At 43.4% G+C, this 23103-nt stretch overlaps 1 protein-coding gene across 8 annotated transcripts in view; it reads right to left on the bottom strand.

The window, feature by feature from the left end:
* The window catches only part of LOC135493048 (tetraspanin-18B-like), a 228892-nt gene that overhangs the window by 161537 nt on the left and 44252 nt on the right, over positions 1 to 23103 (bottom strand). The window lies entirely within an intron of this gene.

Below are 23103 nucleotides of genomic sequence, written 5' to 3'. Positions count from 1 at the left end.
ATAGGCAGGCAAAGTTAAATCAGGGAAAGCTCAATCTCTCCTTGTTTTGCTTGGACATCCTAGGAGGCGGTGCTAGTGATGCGGTTTCCAAGGCTTTGGCAAAGCACCTAAAGAAAACGAAACCAAAGAATGATAGCTCCGAAGATGAACCCGTTAAGAAAAAGACGAGAGTCCCTAGGCAGGCCTCCCCGCTTCAGAACCTCTAACCATCCCAGGCAAACTACCAACAGCCACCCTTTTCCCCAACCTTTTATGATCCCTTTCAAGGTTATGGCCAAAGATACCCGTTCGCGTCCCCGAGGCGAGGATCCAGGGGCGGAAGATTTTCGCCCGGCGCGAGCCAATACCCATGTTTCTTTTGCAAATCCACCAATCATTGGGTCTGTGACTGTCAGAAATTGAAAGACCTCAGAGACACCAATCCCACTTAGAATACTTTCCCCCTTTTTCTCTCTACACATCGACCACAGGTAAACAATATCGGCAAACAATGTAACCACCAATTTATGAACAGAATGAAATCTTTTCGGTACAGTCTAACAAGCGGAATTATCGGTGGGGTTATTAGCTTCAAAGGAATTTTCATACCGAAACATAAGGATAGAACTGAGTCTTTACAAAATTACAATTACTTTGTATTTTCCCTGTTTAATCTAAGCTTTCTCCCTCTTCCTTCTTCCCGGGGCCACTGAGTCCTTAGCGGGAGCTTGCCTCTCGCATGGGTTGAAGGTTGGGGACTTCTCCCGTTTGTCTTTTCCTCTTTACAGAAAATTGTCAACGACCTCCACATCAAAATTCCTGATTGGGAAAAAAACTCGAACTTCTAACCTCTTCGTGCAGCTAGAGAGTTTTCTAGAACACCAGCTTGGAAGCTTTTAAACGGGAAGAGTCCCCAACCTTCGGCCCACATCAATCCTAACTTTGAGGATGTCTTAAGTAAAAAAGTTCCTTTTAATATTCAAACACTGCCACTGCGTGATCCCGAATATTTTGTTCCTGGCCAGCTTCACCAACATATTGACCAATGGGACGAAATTCTTAAAAAGACTCGCCCTCTCGATCACTTTCCAACTCTGACGTTATGTTGTCACAACAGTCGTGGGACTTACTACAAAATGTGTATTGCCCCCACCAGCTTGATCTCATAGCACTAGATTCAAACTGTATGAAAAATGCTAAGGGTGAACCCCTCCCACATTATACCCCTTGCTTAACGCCAGCTACTTCTGGGGTAAACATCTTTGCTCAAGATCTATCTCGGGATTTGAATTATTATATTTATCCCCCATTTTGTCTAATTTTCCAAGTTCTCAGATTCTTAGAGCAAAGTTCAGTCAGAAAGTGAACGATTGTCTTGCCAGTTCTCCATCCCGTACCTGTTTGGTTTCCGTTTATAAGGCAGTACGTTATGTCCTCAATTACCCTAGGGGAAGCTGGCCAAACCGGTGTTGTCCATGTACCCTCTAAGACGGGTTTTCTGCTAGATAACAAGGGCCTTCGCTTCCCTTTAAGAGCCTACAGAATGTCTTTTACATGAATACAAGCTCTTGCCTTTTTTCTTCCAGACAATCTCATCAAAAGCTCAGCAACCGGCGAAAATCGATTCGGCCCGCATTGACGAGAGAATTCGTTACCTAGAAAGAGTTTTTGGCAATCAGCAACATGAGAAACGATTACAAGGCATCAAGCCTGTTTTTCTTCGCTTCCTTCTCGCCCTGCCATCAACTCCAAGTTATTCTAATGTCGGTCCCGAGGAGGTGCGTAATTTCCTGGTATGGAAAGACAAATTCGGTAAAACTAAAGTTCATTCCATTGACTGCCCATTTCTAGGTAACCCGAAGGAATTAGGTTGTTCATGTCCCAAACGCATGGCAGTAGAATCTGTTAAGAATACCGTGCAAAACTTAGCGTCAGTAATTGAAGACGCCAGTAGGGGAAAAGTCTGGAATAATCAGTTGTCAAGCGGCAATCCTGCCAGATCTTCACTCATTGCAAACTATGTCAAGCAAATTGGGCGTGAACAGGCTGCCTCTCACGTCCTTCCAAAGCAGGCCATCCCGATTTTCGCCAGTAAAATAAAGCGTATTGCTGCCTTGATCGATAGAGAACTGTCTGTCACAGGCACTTCCTCAAAGCGTACATTTACCCTCTTGCGGAATCAAGCTTTTATCAAACTCCAATTTTTCGCAGGCGATAGAGCTTCAGACTTAGCTCAAGTTCCAACGCAGGAAATAAAAAGAATGCGTGACAACTCGGGGTTTACCTTCTGCCACACATTTACAAAGACGCTAAAAGGTGGAAATGGCCGTTCTAACACCTTTGTCATTAAAAGATGTCAGGATGAGCAAATCTGCCCTGTCTTGGCCATTGAAAGATACATCTCGGGCGCGAAAGCATTAGGTGTAGATCTTTCCAGAGGCTATTTATTTAGAATAGTCAGTGAAGAGGGTGTCGTTCTAGACCAGCGAGCAACTTACAATTCCATGTACGACAGGTTCAAGCAGTATCTCAAGGGCATTGGAATCGACGAGGGCGAAACGCTACACAGTTTGCGCGCTGGTTGTGCCGTTACATTAGGCGTTTCCGCTTCAGTATCCAATGCACAGCAAATGATGAACCACATCGGCTGGTTTTCCGAACCATCCGCCGCGTATTACAGTAGCGTAAATGCTCTTAGAGATTCCAGTGTTGTAGCAGACCGCTTCTCTCATTCAGTCTCCAGTGATAATAGCCCAGAGACATTCTTTCATAAGCATTCAGGCATAACCTTAGATAATGCTTTCTCGTAGTCCACTGTTTCGCATATCTGTAAGTCTCGTCAAACATATAATTAATTTAAGACAGCATATCATACATTATGCGTTGGAAATTACTTTTGCAACAATATCCTTTGCTACTCTATAAACTCCGGCGGTCGTCTGTACTATTTTGTAAGCTCCGGCAGTCGCCTGTCTTATTTCTAATAATAAATACTATTTTCGCGAATCTGGTTTTTCTCCTCTTTTATTTTGAGTATTGGGAGATAACGGCTTCGCCAAGAGTCCAGATTGCCGCTTATTCGGGCGATCCCATTTTCACGGCCGGGATTTATTGGCCGGAGTTTTAAATCCCCCAGTACTTAAACAAACAGGGAATGGGGAAAACACTTCTGATGTGATAACACCTGAAGTGGTATAACCCATTCCTTGTGACGTCACTTGGATTTCTCGATGGCTTTGCAAAGAGACTTGGCAGGCTCTCTCCCGCGGAGTAGCATAACTCCTCCTCACGCGTGGGCAGGCTGCCGGTTCCTTCTTTGCACATGTTGAGTTAGGAGCCCTCGGCATTTCGTAACCCACCTGCCCCACCCGTGTTTCCTCTGTTCCTTGTTTACTCCCAAGGCTTTACCCTGGCCGGAGTTTTAAATCCCCCAGTACTTAAACAAACAGGGAATGGGGAAAACACTTCTGATGTGATAATGACGGTGCTCCAGCACATCGCCTTGGTGTAGTTCAGGAAACCTTGATTGATTTCTTCGGAGAATGAGTAATCAAGCTGAACCGCCCAGTGGAGTGGCCACAAAGGTCACCAATTTTGACTCCCTGCGATTTTTTTCTTTGGGGTACCTGAAGAACAAGGTTTATGAGACTCCAGTTCAAGGTCTAGCAGAAGTAAGAGCTCTCATAGTCATAATTCAGGAGGACAATGATTTGAGGGACAATCCAGAGATAGTGACATGGGCTCTTCAGGGTATGTGTCGGCGTTGTCAAATGCTTCTAAAGAGGAGGGGTCACGTGGAGGGTGACGGGGTTTAAATTGTAAAAATGTTGAATTCATGTGGAATAAAATTTATCTGAAAGAAAGTGATGTGTTGTTGATCATTAAACATGCTTTCATTCTCAGCCACGTAATGTGGCTTAATGTCAAGCTTGAATTTCCCTACTTGGAACAAGGTGACTTCTGCATGTCTTTTTTAAGACCATGGTACTAAGTCATGCATAACAGGTTGGGCGTCGCATTGGTATCAACACAAAGCTCATAGCTTTTACTTTATTGTACTGCAATGAGAGAAGTTGTAGAAAGTATGGTTTAAAAATATTAACCCATTTTGCTATGATTATCTTTTTTATGAGACACCCAGTACAGGGTGGATCAAAAACAAACAGCTTTTTGGGATAAGTAAAATTAAGCGCCAACACCTTCAACTTTGGAAACAGAGTTCACAATGAAGTCGCATGTCTTTAATTGCTCTTCAAACCATGGTCAGGTCCTCACGAAGAATGTCAACCTTTTGCTGAATTCTTGTTGAAGGTGTTGGCGCTTAATAAACACAGGGTTACGCCTGCATAATACATGGAACAGGTGACTTGGAAAAATTAGATTTCTGCATGTCATTTTCAAGACATTGGTGTGCAGTCATCCGTGGGAGCATGAGTGATATGAAGATATCAATTGAAAGGGCCTAGCTCCTACTTTATCATACATGCAATGAAATATTCATGGCATTAATACAAAAAATATGTTTGTTTCAGGATCACCTTTTTTGATCCACCCTGTATATCAGCTAGAAGTACAAAGGGTTGTAGGGGCCTATGTAGATGAGAACGAGAGCGTAAAAAAATGATCTGAAGGTAGGATTATTAGTTGTGGCCGGTGAAACAGGGAGTTAATTGACTTAGGGGGCATTTGATCAATGACTTTTCGGGTCTCTGTATTTTGCTGGGAAAGAGGACAGCTGTGAGAACGAACAATTCGATTGTGTTAAGGCATTGGCATTTTGTATGGGTGATGAGGTCTGTATACAGTGCCCAGAAAGTTTGTCGAATCTTAATTTGATAAAAGTGGCAATCGCAGCTATAGGGTTAACATAAGGTCTTATCAAATAGGTAACTTGCCATTTTAACCGGCGGAGTAATAGGGTCTTTCCTAGGCATAGAACGACTGCCCACACGGAACTACCTAACATCACGCACCGCTAGTGGTTCACTGCTTTGGACACATTTGCTACAACATGCCGAAATTAGGCCAAACTGTTGGTAATACTTGGTTTGAAAGACGTTTTTGAAAGGGTATGAATTGCCGTGTGTGGTCGAATGATTGTGTTTATCAGTGTTCATTGTCCTTGGACCATAAAAAAACAGTGCCGATACATAATCGGTCAACCTCTTTTCCTGGGGTAACGGGACAATATAGGCAGCAGCTAGGTAGGCAAGATAAAGTTACACAAAGTCGCCAATAGGGGTTGCTCACATCTCACAGTACGTTGAAATGATTTAAGATTGTACAAGGAATATATTCAGTGCTGAATATGACATGACCCAGGAACCTCACTGTGTACAGTAGTCACCTGAAGATGGCAAAATTAGCACCTTTACTCCTGCCTATAGTCCCCCAATAACACAATGCAAGAACAGGAAGATTCTGGCGTGGACTGTTTTATTCGTTTTCAGATTTTATTTTCTAATGGTTAGATTATTTCATTTATTGACATTTTACTTGTTATCAGCAGTTTTATTAAAATTGGAATTTTTTTCTGAATCAGATTTGTTTGTTGTTTGGCCTAAAGAAAGTTATGAAGTAACGAGGCCCTGACAACAGGCCAGGCTGAAGATGAGCATGTCATTGTCCTGCCGTAAAATGGCTTGACGTGGGCTCCTTTCACGGTGTTTTATCTATGAAGTAATTCATATATTGACCCACTTCAGACGGATGGTGCTGCATAAATGCCAATTTGATTCGAAAAACTTTCTTGGACACACTGTAGTCAAGTTGGGTATTTTGTGCTAACATGCATATATTTTGAGCTATTTTCGGTTCATTTTCGTCAGAACGGATAAGAGTTGTCAGAATTAAGCCTATTTCTTTCCTGTTGTGACGGGGACACCTTTGTCGGACGTGTGTCTGTTTTAGAGTTGGGTAGCTCAATACAGAAACAAGTGGAATTCGGCGATTATTTGTGTCCGGGTATGCGATTGTGGTCGTTGCAGACCAGTAATTTATCCCATCTCTTAATATCGACAGAGTGTGCACACCGCAGCTACTAAGAAAGAATGCAACCACAACAATTTACGACCACTAGTGAGCACCGAAACACAACACGCTGTCGAAAAGATAATCACCACCAACCAGACTGCAACTTCATGAAAACTCATAAGAAGAAATTTGGCAAACCAAAGACAACCCCAAGAGCAGCCCAACCAGAACATCCCCCCCCCCTCATCAGCCGCACGACAACCGCCTGAAAACGGTAGTCAACCACAGCACAGCTCAACTCACACCCAATCAGAAACTGACAAGGATGCACAAAGCCCTAATAAAGAACATCAGAGACAGCAATGAGATTGACCATGCCACCCACGACAAACTCAACATCACGCACCCGAAACCACCTTACACTCGTGCCACCATAAAAAATTCTCAAGAACCCCAACAAAGCCCGACAACTGATATGCAGTCATGGGACCCTGTACTACAACACTGCCCAGCTCCTCAGCAACCTACTAGCCCCACTAGGCAAGTCAGCTAACTCTTACGTGAAAGACTCTGCAGACTTCAAGTTCCTCGACAAACCAGGCACACTAATTAGCTGTGACGTCGTGGACCTTTTCTCTAACATTCCAGTGAACGAAGTGCTGCAGATCACCCATAAGGAGTTTGAGGCCCTCCACCACACCTTGGGCACGCCACTCACTGTAGAGACACAATGGAGCAACTCAAAGCCTGTATCACCACTATCTACTTTACATGGGGAGATAAAGTGTACGAACAGACTTTCAATGGGATCTCCCTTCTCACAACTAATGTCTGAGATCAAAAACAGATAAGTTTAAAAAAATTGGATTTCCTCAATTTTTGAATGAAATTGCCACTTTTCACCCCCTACCTGGCGGTCGCAGTTCTTTTAGGATTATAATGGTTAGGGACTCAAAATGACGCTAATGCCCTCCCCTTACAGCCACACAGGGCAATTTAAACATTAATTAAGAAACTCTATCACTAGTAGAAGACATTATTTGCACTTCTGTTTTTGGCCAAAACTGCCTGTCATGAGTGAGTGTGATGGTCATGAGGAGTATAAAGTGCCAAAATATTCCAACAGAGCACGCATAGATTGATTTGCATATATACCACTCAACCAACACACATAACTCCTCCCACCAACTTGCTGTGAGGTTTTGTATCCACCTCACACAACCAATGAAATGGCCAGGGCCATTGTGCTCACCTCATGTGGAGGAAAGATGGATGAAGAGCATGGTCTTGTGTCATGTAGTGTTAGGTTTGATGTAGGTCCAAGCAATTACAATTTCCCCAAAATGGCCAATTTACAGTACATTCGACCTCTGTGACCTTGAAAAGTAGGTCAAATCAAAGAAGACCCGGGTGACACATTGAATGGTTGTTAGAACTAGATGTACCTATGATATAAAATTGGTGCCAATCGGGCAAGTCATTACTAGGAATAATGGCATTTTGAAGAATTTAGGATTTGGCCCCCTCCCTGGAGGCCAAACGGCAAATCAGATCGCACCAAACTTCGGTACCTGAGATCACCTTACCAAGGGGTACATGTGTACTTAATTTGTGATCAATAGTCATTGCAGTTAAGAAACGTGCCATAGTTACGGCCCGACGGCGAATTTATGCCATTTGACCTCTGTGACCTTGACAAGAAGGTCAAATTAAAAACCTGTGTGACATATACTGTATGGTGGTTAGATGTACCCATGATATCAAATTGGTGGCAATCGGGCAAGAAGTTAAGGAATAATCACATTTTTAAGGTTTTTGGATTTTGCCCCCTGGTGGTCAAGTGGTGAATCATATTGGACCAAACTTCGGTCCCTGAGATCACCTGACTAAGGGGTAAATGTGTACCAAATTTGGTATCAATAGTCATTGCAGTTTAGAAACGTGCCATCGTTAAATCCTAACGGCCAATTTACACCATTTGACCTCTGTGACCTTGAAAAGGAGGTCAAATCAAAAACCCGGAGGATATATGATGCACCTTTGCTAGAAGTACCTACCATATTTTTTTCAAAATTTCCCGACTACTATTAAGGGAGATATTGCATATTTTCACTTTTAACGTTTGGCCCCCTGGTGGCCAAACCATGAAACGAATTGGACCGAAACTTGGTCTCCCAGGTGTCATTACATAAGGGTACATGTGTACCAAGTTTCAACTCAATAGCTCTAACAGTTACGAAACGTGCCCTGCTAACGGACGACGGACGACGACGGACGACGACGACGACGACGACGACGACGACGACGACGACGACGACGACGACGACGACGATGACGGACGACGGACGCCACGGTATGGGATAAGCTCACCTCTGCTAAGAGGTGAGCTAAAAATGCTGGTAGGCCTAATTAGCTGTACAGGTGGCATAAAGCTATGAATGGAAAAGTATAGTAGTAGTGTAGTATGAATAACATGTCATTTCACCAAGCTCTTACATCGCTGTTCATGGCCATGCAGGCTGTTAAGTCAACACACTTCAGGATTATCTGAGACAAGACCACCATTGAATATTCATAGGTTGGGGGTTCCAGACCTATCAATTAGACCCGAGTATGTTTTTAACTGTCAAGTGCATATTTGAAGAGATATGAAACGATATTTGGTGTGGCAAGTCTACAGATATAAAGAAATTATTTGATGAAAAAGTTAAATTTGAATTTTGCTAATTTGGCAGTTTTGTGATTTTTCTGCCAGTTGGCTGAAAAGAGTTGAAATATCAACGTTTGTCCAATTTGTCGATTATAAAAAAAATTTCCGTGGTCAACTTCCAGTTTACTTTCCACCATTTACTTGCCTGACTGTCCGGAATATCATATCAAAATTTCAGATTCACAACCCCACGCAGTATTTGATGCGACGCGGTCAAACATTAACTACTAAAAGGCTTAAAAAATCAATTGTGACCCGCCATGACAAAACAGGTCGCATGTCGCTCTGAGCTTGACAGGTTGAGACAGACTGGTTGTTCATTTCACCATTGTCTGCCTTTTGTAAAATCAGAACATATCAATTTCTTCTATTATGTCCTGGTGTCATTTTAGGCTCATCTTCTGTGCGACATGCGACTCATTTTGTCGTGGTGGGTCACAATTGTGGTCTTGTTTCATCTAATGAAATGGTCCAGGGACCATGTGCTCACATTGGGTAATGTAATGCATGTCATTAGCAGTGGATATGGGGAGAACAGTTTCTGACTAGTTTCACCAGTTTTGATTCCATTAAATAATATTATTCTTCTTGGCACAAAAGAAAATAACTGGTACCATCTAACGATAGCATTTTGATTATAAATTTGACTTAATTTCAGGGTTATTGAAGAGTGTACATGTCACATGGAAATTGGTTGACATCTGTTCAACAGTTGAGGAGTAATAGGACTTCGTTGGATTTTCAAGATGGCGGCCTGGCAGCCATATTTGTCATTGGCATTGACTGAAAATTAGGAATATTGATAAGAGCATATAGATACATAAGAACATGAAGTTTCGTTACAATCCGATCATTAGTTTCGGAGTAATAGGACTTTGTTTAATTTTCAAGATGGCCGCCTGGCGGCCATATTGGTCAATGGATTTGACTGAAAATCAGGGACGTTGTAGAGAGTACATAGATATAAAACCACATGAAATTTGGTTTCAATCCAGCCATATTTGAAGTCCAAGCAGGACAAATTTTTGGGGTAGAATAGAGGGTCCCTAGATATATGTCCTCACAAGTTTAGAACCTTCTAGCTCAAATAAAAAAAGAAACGTGCCACCAATCAGTGATTTAGTGAACTTTGACCCCTGTGACCTTGAAAAGTAGGTCAAATCAATGAAATGGCCAGGGCCATTGTGCTCACCTCATGTGGAGGAAAGATGGATAAAGAGCATGGTATTGTGTCATGTAGTGTTAGGTTTGATGTAGGTCCAAGCAATTACAATTTTCCCAAAATGGCCAATTTACAGTACAGTACATTCGACCTCTGTGACCTTGAAAAGTAAGTCAAATCAAAGAAGACCCGGGTGACACATTGTTTGGTTGTTAGAATTAGATGTACCTGTGATATAAAATTGGTGCCAATCGGGCAAGTAATTACTAGGAATAATGGCATTTTGAAGAATTTAGGATTTGGCCCCCTCCCTGGAGGCAAAACGGCAAATCAGATCGCCACAAACTTCGGTACCTGAGATCACCTTACCAAGGGGTACATGTGTACTTAATTTGTGATCAATAGTCATTGCAGTTAAGAAACGTGCCATAGTTACGGCCTGACGGCCAATTTATGCCATTTGAACTCTGTGACCTTGAAAAGTAGGTCAAATCTAAAACCCGTATGATATGTGATGTAGCCTTGCTAGGAGTACCTACCATAAAATGTTTATTGAAAACGGATCATTAATAAGAGACATATCACACTTTTTATGTTTTAGCCCCCTGGTGGCCAAGTCATGAACCAGACCGGACCGAAATTCAGTGTCAGAGTACCTCTGACTTAGGGGGTCATGTGTGCAAAGTTTCAAGTTCATAGCACAGGCGGTTAAGAAACGTGCCACACAGGATACGGACGACGACGGACGACGACGACGGACGACGACGACGACGACGAGGGACACAGGCCTATCGTATAGACTCCCCTAACGGTGAGCCAAACCCGGGTATTATGTCATTTAACCTTATTAGATACACACACCATAAAAATGTTGTCACTCTACGTACAACCATTAGCTTCAAAAAGGCAAAAAACCAATTTCCAAGATGGCCGCCTGGAGGCAAGAAAGTAGGTCATATCGCCAAAAAGAAAAATTTGTCTGAGTATATTGCCCAAAGCTACCATCACACCACGTTTTAGCCATCTAGCCCTAGCGGTTAAGAAACATGCCCAGGATACGATGACGACAGACACAGCGGTATTGTATAGACTCCCCGAATGGTGAGCCAATAAAATTCCTGGAAAGGCCACAGATTTGTCATATGCTTTAACAAATAAATCTGTAGGCCTATGCCCATGTCTGTACATTGGCCCTCAGTGCAAGTTGGGTCAAAAAATAGTTCCTTTCAAAACCTCATGATCGTCATCAGCATCATCGGAAGAAATTAAATGAAATGGTCCAGGGACCATGTGCTCACCTCGGGTAATGTAATGCATGTAATTTGCAGTGGATGCAGTTTCTTGCTAGTTCCACCAGTTTTGATATCATTGAATAACATTGTTCTTTTCAGCTAAATAGCACAAAAGAGAATTACTGGTACCATCTAAGTAGAGCATTACGGTTATAAAGTTGACTAAATTTCAGTGTTATTGAAGAGTGTACATGTCACTGAGACAAGACCATCATTGATTTTTTAAGCCTTTTAGCAGTTAAATTGTCAATGTTTGACCGCGACGCATCAAATACTGCGTGGGGTTGTGAATCTGAAATTTTGATATGATATTCCGGACAGTCAGGCAAGTAAATGGTTAAAAGTAAACTGGTTGACCACGGAAATTTTTTTATAATCGACAAATTAGACAGACATTGATATTTTCAGTTTTTTCAGCCAACTGGCAGAAAAATCTCAAAACACTATTACCCAATTAGCGAAATTCGAAATTAATTTTTTCATCAAATAATTTCTTTATATCTGTAGACTTGCCACAACAAATATGTTTTCAATACCTCTCAAAATATGTACTTGAGAGTTAAAAACATGCACTCGTCTAATTGATAGGCCTCGACCCTCCAACCTATGAATATTCATTGGTGGTCTTGTCTCCACTTGGAAATAGGTTGACAACTGTTCAACAGTTTAACCCAATAGAGCCACCTATTTTTTTTGCACTTTCCATCTATAACCACCTATTTTTTTAAGGGTTTCACAAATTCAGACATGAATTTTTAAAATGATTTTTATGTATTGTTCGACTTCAAAACCATATATTACAAGTTATATTTATATGAAAGGTCATGAACTAAAGAATTAAGATTTTCAAACATTTTGGTGGGGGGTCATTTTTTCGTGACCTTTGACCTTGACATTTTGACCTTTGATGAAAAATCCTCTTTTCAGCCACATTCAAACTGCATAAATGTGTAACTCTTGTCAGTGTTACCTTGTGACCTGAATAAAATAAGAGGAAACATAGCTGATAGATGCTTTGAATGAACACCCGAGGCATAAAACATCTCCCAAACCATACCTCGATCACACGTGCATCTGTTATTGTTTACATTGGCGCCATGGTAATGCAAACAATGAAATCAGCTGATTATTGTGATGCAAATCTCACCGATTCTACTGTGATGTGGACATCGATGTCCGACTCTCCATCATCGAGGGGTCCTGAATCATCTCCTGAATTGTCAAATTCATTCAGTATTTCCTCCAAACGACGCAAATTCTTGGCCATTTCAGAGAACTCTCAATCAATACATGCAATATCGGTGTTGTTACACAAAAACAGAAGGAGGAGCCCGCCTCGCAATTTGGGGATTCCCCATGTGATTCCGCGAAACCTAGAATAGGAACGCGCATATATTATTCCATATTTGGATACCTAAGGGCATTCCCTTGATGATATGAATATGATGACATAGCCGGAGATTCCCAAGTGGGGTTTTCCAGCGGTTTTAAAAGACATCGTTGATATGGCGGTTCAGGGCGGACGTGGTGGCTCGCAGCAAGGCGGTTCAGGGCGGCAGTGGCTCTATTGGGTTAAGAGTAATAGGACGGCGGCCTGGCCGCCATATTTGTAATGAGATTAGCCTGACAATTAGGGATCACATGAAGTTTGGTTGCAATCAGATCATTAGTTTCGGAGTATAGAACTTTTTTAATTTTCTAGTTTTAATTTTCAAGATGGGCGCCTGGCGGCCATATTGGTCGATGGAATTGACAGAAAATCAGGGATGTTGTAGAGAGTGGCGGCCATATTTGAAGTCTGAGCAGGACAAATTTGTTGGTTAGAATAGAGAGTCCCTAGATACATGTCCTCCCAACTTTAGAACCTTGCAGCTCAAATAGAAACAAATGTGCCACCTATCAGTGATTTTGTGATAATGGATTTGATTGAAAATCAGAGATGTTGAAGAAAGTACATAGATATACACTCACGTGAAATTTGGTTGCAATCCGACTTGGTTTAATTTTTAAGATGGCCACCTGGCGGCCATATTTGAAATCCAAGTGGGACAAATTTTTGGAGAAGAATAGAGGGTCCCTAGATATATGTCCTCACAAGATTAGAACCTTCTAGCTCATATAGAACTAAAACGTGCCACCTATCGGTGATTTAGTGAACTTTGACCTCTGTGACCTTGAAAAGTAGGTCAAATCGAAACCTTGGTGACATGTCAATTAACCTTATTAGATGCACCCGCCATAAAAATTTCTAAGTACAAGCATTAGCTTTAATGAAACGGCCAGGGGCCATTGTGCTCACCGTATAGATATTTGGTGCTTTGGAATTCATCCTGGTTAAGAAACATTGTACATGTATAGTATAAAGGTCAAACCAAAGTCATTATGACATGTGATGTATCGTTGCTTGAAGTAAGTACCATAAGAATATCATCAAAAGCAAGTCACTAATAAACAAGATATTGCACTTTTTACCTTTTTTTAGTTTTGGCCTCCTGGTGGCAAAGTTGAGTACCAGATCAGGTTCGATGTCAGAGGTAACATGACGTAGGGAGTCATGTGTACCAAATTTCATATTTATAACCTCAGTGGTTAAGAAACGTGCCATAGTTACACTCAAACAACCAATTTACGCCATTTGACCTATGTGACCTTGAAAAGCAGATCAAATCAAAAACTCACATGATATGTGATGTATCATTGCTAGGAGAACCTACCATAAAAATGTTATTGAAAATGAATCACTAATAAGCGAGATATCACACTTTCTAGGTTTTCACCAATGGCCCCCTGGTGGCCAAGGCGAGAATCAGACTGGACTAAAATTCAGGGTCAAAGGTCACCTGACCTGGGGAGTCCTTTGTACAAAGTCTCAAGTTCACAGCCTTAGGGGATAAGAAAGGTGCCACAGTTACGCTCAAATGGCCAATTTACACCATTTGACCTCTGTGACCTTGACAAGTATGTCAAATCAAAAACCCGTAATAGATGTAATGTATCCTTGCTAAGAGTACCTACCATAAAATTTTTACCAAAAACAAATCAGTAATAAGCGAGGTATGGCACTATTCAAATTTTGGTTTTGAAACGAAATGTGCCACCTATCGGTGATTTAGTGAACTTTAACCTCTGTGACCTTGAAAAGTGGGTCAAATCAAAAACCCAGGTGATATGTCCTTTAACCTCATTAGATACACCCAACCTACGTACAACCATTAGCTTCAAAAAGGCAAAAAACAAGATGGCCGCCTGGAGGCAAGAAAGAAGGTCATATCGCGAAAAAAATAATAAGTCTGGGCATATTGCCCAAAGCTACCACATCAAGTTTTAGCCATCTAGCCCTAGTGGTGACGAAACATGCTCCGCTGACGGACGACAGACGCCACGGTATCGTATAAGCTCCCCAGAGGTGAGCTAAAAAGGCAAAAAAACTATTTCCAAGATGGCTGCCAGAAAGTAGGTCACATCGCGGAAAAAGAAAAATACGTCTGGGCATATTGCCCAAAGCCCAAAACATCGCCACAACAAGCACAGTAGCCAGCGACGTCAGACCTGTCATCAGACATTTCACATCGTAACCCCACTGATAAGCCTATGCGATGCAAAACAAATGAAGCGAAACGCGTCTGGAGGTCTAATAAAAAATTTGAATGTTTTAAGGAACAGTACACAGTGTCGCCTGTTCACATATCTTCATACATATTGCCCAAAGTTACCATCACACGATGTGTTAGCTATCTAGCCCTAGCAGTGACGAGACGTGCTCCGCTAACTGACGATGATGGACACAGACTGACGGTGACGGACGACAGATGCCACGTAATCGTATAAGCTCCACAGAGTTGAGCTAAAAATGAAGGACAGTTTTTTTAGCGACTTTCATAGCGCTATTTGAGCCGAAAATGAAATGGCCAGGGCCATTGTGCTCACCTGTCGATATGAAAGGGAGAGCTTGAGGAAGAACTTGTCAATTTTAGGGGTTAATCATGCAATAGTTGTGGGATGGTGTGGTTTGTCTTAAACGAAAATCGACTGGAGCTCTGATGTTGGATGGGAGATGCAAGGTTTTTGTTTGATTCTGAATTGAGTGCAGCTCAGCCCTTCTCCCCAGGTGATCTCTGATTGTCATGTGGTCACTGATAATGTCGAAATCCAGTAGTCAGCCATCATGTCCCAACCATGCATGCATGCCATCACTGTTATACTGATATAGAGTTGGCTATAGTATAACATATGAAAAAACATAGTTACAAGACAGCCCTATAGTCGGATTCATAAGTAAATGTCACTGCCCTTTTGGGCCGCTGCGCAAAAACTACTGGGCCGATTTCTTCAAAGTTTGGTTTTTCATGAATCTAATTTCGGGACCCAAGAGGATTTTCATATTTCAGTAACCATGGTTACGAAATAATTTTTTTTGTATGTATTGGTGTACATGACCGCCAGACCCCGTTAGCGAAAGATGAGCAAAATAGGTGGAATGCCTCTCAGCTGGATGTTTATAATAGGTCAGATAAGCTGATAAATTTCTTCCTAGGCATCTGCTATTGCACTACAGACACCACCTGCTGTGTTAGGTTTACCTGTCTTACTGGGTTCATTACACTTGGTGCAATATGGGTATGTGGATTAGTGGATTAGATCGAATGCACTCAATGTGTTGCTGAATTCGTGCCATGAATTGTTATATAATGTTATATAATGATGAGTCATGGATTGGTCAAGGAACAGTTGCTTCAATGATTGTGATGCAGAGAAGCAGTGTATGCTTCTGCATTGGTTTCTATCTGATGTCCATGAAATTTCGTTCAAAGTCACTCTACAAACCCTTGGCAGATTTGAAGCAATATTCCTGTTTGTCACTGTTACAATACACCTTGGGAGGTGTGGGGGTCAACAGATCTAGTTGTAATTTCTACCACAGACCTGTCCTAGGGTACTATGAAGGCTGGTGGATCGGTTTCGAAAATAACCCCACAGTTTTGGGGTACGGCTGTTAACCATTTCCTACTCATTTTCCTTTTAAAAAAACATGCATTATCCCTCAAAATAGGCTAAGTCTTTTGTCAATTTTCGTGCATCAAACAGAATTATCACTAAACACCGCCTATTGAAATTGAAAGTACATGATCTGAGCTACCTTTTCGTGCCTTTTGTTTTGCCCCAGGTACATTTTAATGACAGGTACAGTACGTCCCAAAAACAATGCAATCTCAAATTTCAGTAAAAGGCAATTTTAACTCTCCTTTAGCTCCAACACTGCAGTTTTTTAGGTGATGCCACTTCCAGGTAAGGAAGTCAGAATGCTGTTTTTTAATTTGCAAAAGAAAAAAATCCGGCCGCCCTTACGGTTTTCCGGTGAGGGGGTCGAGTCGCGCCCTTCTCACTGGTGCCCATTTTTTGCCCATTCCCTCAGAAAACTGACGAAATACACATGCTTTCCAAATAAAATTACATTTTTATATGTTAGTGAACCCCCCTCTCCCTTGCCCCTCCCACACACTCCCTCAAACAACCTAGAGGCCTTTATTACCCCTGTGGAGGCTTAGCGGTCTTGGCGGAAACGATCACCAGCAACGACAACAACAACAACAGTTACAGTTACAATGCATTGTGTACATGCACGTGTACATTGTGTGATAGTCAATTGAAAATGGAACCTGAAAAATCACAGTTGAAATGTGGATTTGCTGTCATATCCAAGGATATCGAGTGTGGTACTGACGCTTCATACCCCAATGACAAGAGTGTGATCCCCTTGAAACAATGTAAGAAGGACGTGCACTCCCATTTGATGCGTTGGATGTCCTCCAGGAAAGCCAGTCAAGTCAAAAGTGAATGGGAGCTCATAGCACTTCGTGCTGGCGTGTTTGATATGAGTTCTCCAGTTCTGGACACCACAATATGCCCGAACCACCGATACAAGTTGAGTTTATCATGGAATCAGCAAAGGAGATGCCAGCACCCACTTCATCAACCCTCTAAAACAAGTCGGAACCCCAGAAAAGATGGTGGTTCAGTTCATCGAGTGATGTCTCGGGAAATATACATCAAGTGGGGAGTTTTTGTCCGAGTTGGCTCAGGTAAGGGATCAGTCTCAAAATCACTGAAGTAGAAAAGAAGCAGTAGGCCTGTAATGATACCCACTCTGACTAAACCTAACTTTGGTGCAAAACCAACTGAGTGATAACGATTTACCACTTCACTTGTGTTCTTCCTAGAAAGTTGATTGGAGCCTTGGCTTGGTGATCAGGAAGTCCCAGTTATGATTCCCTGCCAGTGCCACTGGAGGTGATGCTTCACTGCCGTACAAAATCAGCATGGCCGGTCGCATTATCAAAACAAGTCTATCATCATCATCATGTCCTCACACTATTATATTGCACATCATATTATCATTACCCCCATAATCTGGTGCCTTTTCAGCTCTGTGTAAAGGATGTGAGGCTAAACATCGAGTATCTGTGGCAAATGTAGAACGAGAAGTAGAACCAGCACCCATGGATACATGGGGGGTTGAGGTGAGTTGAATGAAAAAAAAGGGGAGAAGATTCGGGGCAAGCCAAATTGAATATTGGTTAATTCTGCCTGCAGCGACTGACTTGCATGTAAGAAGGTCACTGATGAGAGAGGAGGGACTAAGCTGAAAACCTTGATGCCATTCTGGCTCCCATCTCCTTGGCAATGAGGGATTCTAAGCCAAACCTGATTCTCCATCAATATCTTTTTTCAGTCCGCTGTTGCCTCTTCCTCTGTTCAACCAGCCGACGCCTTAGAAAACCCAGCAGACGGGTCAGAAGGGCAAATTTGATGGGTAATGTTGTTGCAACAGTATCATAAGGACTGCTGGTCAAGCACTCTTGAGCTGGGAGAGAGAAATGATAAGAGGGTGGAGACAGATTTTCTGAAATGTTGGTCTTTGAGTCATGACTGGGCAGAATTAGCCCAGTGAAAGTTGTCAGCTACACATCAAGAATTCTTGATTTAGAATGAAAGGGTACAACTTTATTGGATGTACACTCATCAGGCTTGACCTGAGATTTTCCACGCCATTGATTGCAAATGCATTGTTCGCATTCTGCAATACATCTCTCTTTTTCTAAAAAAAATACATGGTGAATTTCCTAAAACTGTTACATGCTGTGTTTTTGTCTCCCTTGACTAACATAACCTGCAATATGAAGGACATCCAGATTTGATGTTCTAGTATATCTAGCGGATGGTTCATCAGGTAAAATGCGGGGCTTGGTTAAAAAATGATTTTATAGTGATATCTTGGGATAAATTTGAACTTTGGCTTTCAGTAAACAATTGTAAATGCCAAGATAGATTTTTAATGTCAGTATACTTAGTAGCGCTAATGTCAGTTTTGAACAACCAAGCCTGCTACTGGAAAGTGGGACTCTCTCCTGATACTATCCTGCACTTGGGCCTGACATGTAGTACCGTAAATGAGGTGTTACTAGTATTGGTCCCTCCCTAGTAGTGGTTTGGCTATTGTCTGCAAAATAGCCTTTTTCTATGTATCATTATACTAGCTTGTAAATAAATCACCCATTTGTAAAAAAAAAGTGTCCCTGCTTCTTAGGTGGCAGCACTGTCCTCTGCAGACAGGTACAAGTGTAGCATGTGGAAAGTTGTGATCTCTCCTAAGGGACTGGACAGTACCGTAACTCAGTTCATGAAAAACTTCTCCATTCCAGTACATGTATATGTACAATTTAGCCAATGCTAGAGCAACTCCAGGAGAACATTTCACCGCCAACCAAGGAGCTAAAAACTTCCAATAGCAGTACTCTGACGGTGCAGCCAACTGCAGGGTTGTCCTCATCAAACAGTAATTACAGTAGGAACTGCACCTTTGGTCAATTGGCTCCTTAGCAATGGAAGGTGTTACTAGTATGTGAAATGAGCACTTCTGCAAGGTTCTTAGGAACAGGATGATCCCTGCATGGGTTGATAAAGATGTATTAGTAGGTCATACCACATGCCCTTCAGGTGCCTTAGCCATGGGGGGGGGGTCCAACCCTTACAACATGCTCTGGCAGCATGACACAGGCTAATGAATGGGTCAACATTAGCATCCTCACCAACAGGGGGGTTTCTTAAGGTTTTCGGACTGTAAGAAGGCCTACATGTAGCTTATTTAATTACGTTGCCATCAGGTAGGCCAAGGCCGAAATGTGAATTCAAATCAGCATTTCAGGACCTATGGGGCCCAATTCCCCAAAGGGCTTTCATCAAGGGCAAATTTGTAGTGATGAGCTTGTTCTTTTTTGGGGGGAAAAATGCAAGTGGAGTTATTTACCGGTAGGCCTACTTAAATAAGTTAAAATAGGTTAGTAGGCCTAGGCATGGGGGGGGGGTGATCATGGTGGTTGACAGTAACTACTAATCCTCATGGCCAGCACCAAGCATAAATTATGTGTTCATTATGCATTTATTTTATAATTCATCAAGTGTACACAAGGTGGCAGCACTAGCCAATGAGTGTCATTTTGGTGGAAAATAGCACTTTTTCCTTGTTTGTCCTGGGAAAACAGTAAAAGCGGCCGGAAATTTTATTTCTGATTTTGAAAGTAGGTATCATTACCTTTATCATGTGCAAGCCACAGCATTCAAAGACCTGCAGTGTTGGAGATATGAGCGTCGATAGAGAGCTTTTCCTAAGCACTGCCCCTAGGTATGCATAATTACTAGGCCTAGCACGACCAAAGTATGAAGTGTTACTCAATGACCTGTTGCAGAATGGAAGATCTCATCAAATACTTCCATCATACAAAGGGGGAAAATCCAGCTATTTTTTTTAGTCTCTGCAGGAGTGCCCAACATTGACCCAAAAATACACAAAAAATAGGGGGAAAAAAGCTAAAACAAGCCCCCTAACTAGGCCTGCCCCTAACTCGGTTGCTAGTGATTTTTGAGAGTCATCAATTGCTGTGTAATGATGTCTTAGTGGAAGGATCTTGCATACCTAATCTCGTTAAAAACGGTTGACCCCCACCTTGCCACCCTCTGCATGGTGGTATTATGGACTGACACTTAACAACTTTTCCCTATGTGCACTCTACAGGGTTCCCCCATTCTTACTCCAAAGACAGGGGCAGCATTACTTAAACCGTATCCCGACACACTCCATGTCACATCCTATCCACTCAGGACAGGCTATCCGTCAAGCTATTCACCCCTGGAACTAATATCGGGACCATTCCGGTCCCAGACTGTCCGACGTGTAAAATACCTACAGGTCAACTGGATATGCGGCCTTTTACTCCCCACAGCCGCACATCTAGGATAGGAACATTTTTCTATCAACAGTCCACGGCCCGCCTCTGCAGGGCCAACCCATCTTGATCAATATCGCCTTTATAAGTGTCTGATGAGCAACTGCTGCGAAACCGTTCACACCACCCCTGGCATAACCCACATGACGCGCCTCCCCGCCATTCCGCGCAACTTTGCCGCCATGCTCCCTAGGAGCATGACGTCATGTCCGTCTCAAAGCCATGACGTCATAAAGGGGCCCAGCATCACGTCAACCACTGCGTCTTGACGTCAGTTCCAACACCTCACACGGTTTAAGAGATCAAGCGAAGACTTTTGAGCCTTCACAACGGTCACAGAAGCCAATTAAGCTGGTCGCATCTCACCGCATTGCCACGTCAAAAATATCAACTCTTTCCGCCTGAGATGTCTCGCAACCCGCCTAGGTCTTCCCACAGTGAGCTACTCACGGGAGTGGAGGGCATGAACATTAACAACCCGATTTCTTCAGGTTCAGAACGAGGGAACAGCACAGGAAGTCCACCTGCAGTGCGTCAGGTAAGTCTTTCCTCACTTGATTCCATCCCCGTCATTCAGGTCAATGACTTTTCGTCGTTAACCGCTCTTCCACCCTCCACAGCACTTTGCGCCCACCCTTTATCTGAAGGACCCTTCAGGTCCTTTTCGGATCTGGCACTCACGTCAGGATCTCTCCCAACCTCACGGATGTTTCTGACTCCGATATCATCCTTGGAAAACTACAATTCCCAGGATCAATCACATACGCTGACCGTCACGTCGTCGTCCACCAAATTCGTCTCGGATCGCCCTTCGGAATCCACCAGACCCCTCAAGAGGCCACGGGCAGACACATCTGATATCCCAGAGGTGTTCCACACCCCCGACACCCAAACTCCAAGCACATCCTGTGCGCCTTACTCACAAGGCGCAGGTCAGAGACATACCAACCCTACAAAGTTCGTATCTTTTCAGACCCCGGAGCAGCAGGAGACCGTCACTGTGATGGAGGAGGCACTTGACGTCTGGCGTCAGGCCCGCTCCTGTCTCTCCAATGCAAAGAAAGCGTCATTGAGATCAGTGCACTTCCACAAGCTCATAGACATGGACACCATACCCAAGTGGGCCTTCGGAATGGAGAAAACCCCTTCGTACCTACACCCAGTCCCACAGGATTTAGTCTCTCTCAAACGCAAACATGCAAAAGAGACTCTGGCTTTCACCGCCAACTTTCTGTCGGCGAAATCGACCCGAGACCACCTCAAAGGGAATGCCCTGTTGGATACGGTAGGCTCCATCTACGGTAAAAACTCGGGTTTCGCCAAAGCCAAGGAACTACTACAGAACCTAGTTGAGCGGGACCGTGCCACCCTTCATGCCTCTCTGCAGCGAAGGGAGGCAGACCCGCTTCACACAACGCATGACTCCGATATCCGGACGCACATCACCACGGGGAAGGCAGCCGCTCCCCTGGTCATCCCCTCAAGGCAAGCTCCAACAGCGAGCACCTCCCGTCAAGCCCCCACAGCCACCACCTCCAGGTCCACTGCTAGGGAGGCTAGTCAGGATTTTCCTCTCCGGCGACCAGGCCGTGGGCAATCCACCCAGTCTCTACGCCGCCCGCCCAGAAATCAGTCTGGACCGAGGCAAGCCACCCAAGGGAACCGCTCCAGGTCCCCAATACCAAGGAACAACAACACAGAGCGCTCCAGCTCCCAAACCCAAGACCGCAGGCGTTCACCCAGGCCTCAGCAAAGTCGTCGCCAGAACCCAAACCAGCAACTCCAACTCTCACCAAGAGAGTTAGCAATTATCAAGGCACTGAGACAATCTTAATCAAGTCACTCAATAGCAACAACAGTGCCCTCACTCAGGAGGGTACTTTTCCCACTGGAAATAATGTAAATATTGTAAATAATAACACTATTACCAATGACACCAGTCTCTCTGTCGTCAATCTCTCACAGCACAACCTGACCCCAGCACAGCTATCTTTGCTCTCCAAGGGCCTAAACTTCTGTCCCACTCCGGGTGAACCCGACATAGCGGAAGCCCGAGCTGACATGGACAAATTCCATGTCAGCCTCCGTCGGAAGTGTTTCTTCTCTGAATACCAACCGAACACAGACCCTACAAACCACACCATCACGGATGACACTGCCACTGCTACTTTCGGCCTTACACCGATCCAGCAGAGGACTTTTAAGAACAAATCCTCGTTCAACCCCCCTGGACCTAAAAATCTAGAGATATTCATCTCCATGAATGAGCTGGACTTGGCTACGTCACGTAGCTTTGCACCAAAATCCCAAAATCTCACCAGGGACGAAAAACAGGCACTGACAGGACTTAAACGCCTACCGAACATTGTCATCAAACCTGCAGACAAGGGGTCAGCTGTGGTAGTCATGAACTCTTCAGATTACAAAAAGGAAGCCCTCCGCCAATTAGCTGACATCCGTTTCTATTCGAAACAGGACACTAACCTCACTGAGCGCCACCAATCGGAGGTCTCACTGCTTGTCAATAACCTCCATATCTGGAAGGAAATTAGCAAGAAATGCAAGGACTATCTCATTCAGAGAAAACCTCGCACACCACAATTCTACCTCTTACCCAAGATACACAAGGGAGTCCTCCCACCTCCGGGACGACCCATTATGTCAGCAAATGGATGCCCCACAGAACGAATATCTTCGTTTGTAGAC

The sequence above is a fragment of the Lineus longissimus genome, chromosome 8 (assembly GCF_910592395.1).
Source record: "Lineus longissimus chromosome 8, tnLinLong1.2, whole genome shotgun sequence".
Lineage (NCBI taxonomy): Eukaryota > Metazoa > Nemertea > Pilidiophora > Heteronemertea > Lineidae > Lineus > Lineus longissimus.
The sequence above is the reverse complement of the archived record's forward strand: the minus strand, read 5'-3'. Positions and strand labels throughout refer to the sequence as shown.